Source organism: Octopus bimaculoides, chromosome 7, assembly GCF_001194135.2.
Source record: "Octopus bimaculoides isolate UCB-OBI-ISO-001 chromosome 7, ASM119413v2, whole genome shotgun sequence".
Taxonomy (NCBI): domain Eukaryota; kingdom Metazoa; phylum Mollusca; class Cephalopoda; order Octopoda; family Octopodidae; genus Octopus; species Octopus bimaculoides.
The window spans coordinates 84,069,072-84,073,409 of record NC_068987.1 but is presented as its reverse complement, the minus strand read 5'-3'; the positions used below and the strand labels follow the sequence as shown (position 1 = coordinate 84,073,409).

Genomic DNA, 4,338 nt, shown 5'->3' with positions numbered 1-4,338 from the left:
GTGTGTGTGTGAGAGTGTGTGTGTGTGTGTGCATGTGTGTGCTCATTGTGTGTGTGTGTGTGTGTGTGCATGTTTGTGTGCATATGTGTGTGCATGTGTGTGTGCATGTGTGTGTACGCATGTGTGTATGTGTGTTTGTGTGTGTGCATGTGTGTGCGCATGTGTGTATGCATGTGTGTGCATGTGTGTGTGCTTGTGTGTGTACGCATGTGTGTGCATGTGTGTACGCATGTGTGTACGCATGTGTGTGTATGCGTGTGAGTGTGTGTGTGTACGTGTGTGTGTGTGTGTGTGTGTGTGTGTGTGTGTGTGTGTGTGTGTGTGTGTGTGTGTGTGTGTGTGTGTGTGTGTGTGTATTTGAACATTTCATGGGGCATGGATGTGTGGTTACGATGTTTGTTTTGCAGCCATTTAGCTTCAGGTTCAGACCCACAAAGTGGCACCTCAGGCATTTTGCCTTTTACTATAGCCTCAAACTGACCAACGTCTTGTGAGTGAAAATAGTGTTTGTTTTTCCGTTTGTGTTAGTCCCTCACTTAATAACCGGTGTCGGTTTGTTTATGTCACCGTAACGTTGCGGTTTAAGAAAATAGGACCAATACAATAAGTGCTAGACTTTAAAAATCAAATCCTGGAATCGATTTGTTCAACTAAACCCTTCGGGTGCGGTGTCCTATAATGCCCACACTCCAACGACTGAAGCAAATAAATGATAGAAGATAAATATAATTCATATACAGTAATCCCTCGCCATATCGCGGTTCACCTATCACGGTTCACCTATCGCAGTTCACCTATCACGGTTTATTATTTAAGCTTACGTCGATTCCTTCCTGGTGTTGTTTTGCATTTATAATAAAATAAATACATACAAATTATGAAAATAATAGAAAAAATATACAGCACAGTACTGTCTCTACTTCGCGGAATTTCACTTATCGCGGGGGGTTTTGGAACGTAACACCAGCAATAGTCTCGAGATCACTGTAATGTTGAGATATTCACATGTTAAACTATGCTTTTGGCTCGTCTGTAAAGAGAACACGATAAATGTTATACGCTAAAAGATCAGAAGGATTAATTCAGTTTTCCAAATGACTCGTATTCATGTAGCGGAGACGATAGAATCACGTTAGCTACGATACAGTAACGAGTGTCTAAATACAATAGCCGCATTTCTCACATCTTATCTGCTATAAAATTGTTTACAGAAAAACATATAACCACCTACGATATTGTTCGTAAAGTAGAAGATCCAGGGCCGAGTAATGACTAGTGAGTGGGCTTGAGAGGCGACAGCTGTGAGGACATCCATGGTATATATATGACTGAATGTTTATGTGTCTTTGAGCTTTTGTTTGTTTATCTCTAATAACTTAGCTGTCCGGCAAAGAAAGGTCGACAGAATAAGCATCAGTCTTAAAAATAAGTACTGAATAAGTACCATAGGCGCATGAGTGGCTGTGTGGTAAGTAGCTTGCTTGACAACCACATGGTTCCGGGTTCATTCCCACTGCGTGGCAACTTGGGTAAGTGTCTTCTACTATAGCCTCGGGCCGACCAAAGCCTTGTGAGTGAATTGGTAGACGGAAACTGAAAGAAGCCCGTCGTTTATATGTATATATATGTATGTGTCTGTATGTTTGTGTGTCTGTGTTTGTCCCCCCAACATCGCTTAACAACCGATGCTGGTGTATTTACGTCCCCGTAACTTAGCGGTTCGGCAAAAAGAGACAGATAGAATACGTACTAGGCTTACAAAGAATAAGTGTTCCATACATAGACACGCTTTCTGGACTTTTGGATAAGACCAAAGCGTAGTATTTATTCTCACCAGCTTAATGTCCAGTACAGTTCCGAACTGAGCCATAGATATTAAATTATTTTTTTAAGAAATGAGGTGAAATTTAAGGGGCTTGCCCTAAATTTGCCGTGTTGCTGACCTGATGTTGTAGTACTTCTAGGATTCAGCTCATATTTAGAAAAACACAAAATATAAAAAAACGGCGATGCTCCAGCATGGTCACAGCTTTCGAGCTGAAACTTGTAAAACAGTGAAAGGGTGTATACATACATAAATGTATGCATACATACACAGACGTCTGTAGGTGTAAGAGATGTAATGTAATTCAAAACCTTGTAATCCAAGAACGGTTCTTGAAGCAACGTTAGTGTTGCGAGTGAAAACTCGCGTAGGTTTCAAAATACAAAACAAAGAACAACAAAAATACAAACGTTGGACTGCAAGACAGAAAAAGAGAAGAACACGTTCAAAGAAACATCTTACGTTACGGACTAAATGCCATTCATTGTAGAAAACAGCAGAAACAAGAAATAATGGAAACAAATCAAGTAGTAAAATGAACAGATGATGCATCGATGCGTTATGTTAGAAGATGGCCATATTGGAAAGTGAGGTAGAAATGAAAGTAATTTTTTTGCCTTTTATCAGGGAGAACGAATATTAAGGGAGACAATAGACAAAAATAATGTGTCTGTATGTGTGTGTGTGTGTGAGTGTATGTGTGAGTGTGTGTGTGTGTGTGTGTGTGAGTGTATGTAAGTGAGCGCGTATGTGAGTGAGTGTGTACGTGTGTGAGTGTGTGTGAATGAGGGTGTGCTTGTGTATGTATGAGTGAGTGCGTGTGAATGTGTCCGTGTGTGAATGAGCTTGTGTGAACGTGTGTGTGTGTGTGTAAGTACGTGTGTGATTGTGAGTTTGCGCGCGCGTGTAGGTGTGTATGTGTGTGTGTATGTGTGTGTGTGTGTACCACGCTGTAGTAATGTGTATCTGTTTTGATCCCTGTGTCTGTATTGTATGTGTGAAGGGGCGTGCCTTATTGATTAAGGCATTTCACTCACGATCGTAAGGTCGTGAGTTCGATTCTCGGCGGCACATTGTGCTATTGAGCAAGACGTTTTATTTTAACGTTCCTCTATTCCACTCAGCTAGCAGACATAAGTTATATTTGTTCCATTGATTAGATCAACTGGAACGCTCCTCATCGTGACTGACGGAGTACCAGTTTGTGCCGTACATCGGTGTTACAGATACGAGTGTGTAATATGTGGGAAGTATGTGTAATGTAGTACACTGAATGTTCCTTTAGCGAATTATCTTTTATGTATGAATACATAGATATATATGGAGTAATGGTTTGATAGAAGGTGAATGCATATCTGTGTGTATGTGTGCCTATGTGTATGTGTGCGTGTGTGTTTTTGTACGCCTGTGTGTTTGCGTATGCCATGTATGTAAATATGTATTCATACAGACAGAAGCAAGAATATTTTACTGTGTAGTTGCTTCCATTTCAAAAGCAGCCGTACATCAAATCGTTTGGCAGACAATTCCAACTCCAAAATACACTCGTACGCGCGCACACACACACACACACACAAATATACGCATACAAACACAAATACACACAAACACAAATACACACACAAACACAAATATACACACACATACAAACACAAATATACACACACATACAAACACACATACATGCATACACAAAAAACATATTCACACACACGCACACACACACACACATAAATATATACTTCAAAATAGATGTAAAAGATTTATAATATAGCGTACAAGTAGAACAGATCTTCATATGTTTAGAAGTGAACTTAGAAGCATTTTCATGGCATATCTCTCGTATGTTGTGTGTCATAAGAGCAGTAATAAGGGCTGCGTTGTCTAAGCAACACAACTGATGCATAGAAGTAATCCCAGCGGAGCCCCTTACCAGTCAAAGCTGTAAACAACGGGAGGTGTGCCAAGCAAATTGCAAATTTTCAGTTAAAGGAACATAATCATTGAATATCTGTTTTGGTTGAAACGTGGAAAGTCAGACATCTTTGAAAGAAGGGATGGGACTTCAGAATGACAATATTCTTAGTTGGAAAAATAAAAATAAAAGCAGCAAAGAAATAAAAAAAAAACATCAGAAAAAGGTCTTTGGTGCTTGAGAAGTGTGTGTTTGAAGTGGATTTAGTCGGGAGTGGTATAAAATCAGCAATTTCAAAGGAAAGAGATGTATTGTAAGGCGGTCGAAATGTCAGACATTTTAGAGAGCTCGTCCATGAAACGGTTCCTGCAGTGTGTGGCTGAATCAAGTTCGCCCTATGGGGTGTCAAGCATCAATAGATTGTAAGGTCTCGAATACTGTTTGTGTTGAAATATATATATATATATATATATATATATATATATATATGGTGTGTGTTTGAATTGGTTGTTACTCACGTATCGTAGATATATAAGTGAGTTTCACTATATTTAATGAATGAACCATTAATAATCTAATGTAGCAACTAATGTACGGA

At 39.4% G+C, this 4,338-nt stretch overlaps 1 non-coding gene across 1 annotated transcript; it reads left to right on the top strand.

The window, feature by feature from the left end:
• The first annotated feature begins 1,785 nt into the window (after window positions 1–1,785).
• Window positions 1,786–1,980, top strand: LOC128248404 (U2 spliceosomal RNA). The gene has a single exon (XR_008264653.1). It is a non-coding gene; the product is annotated as a U2 spliceosomal RNA (small nuclear RNA).
• The last annotated feature ends 2,358 nt before the right edge of the window (window positions 1,981–4,338 follow it).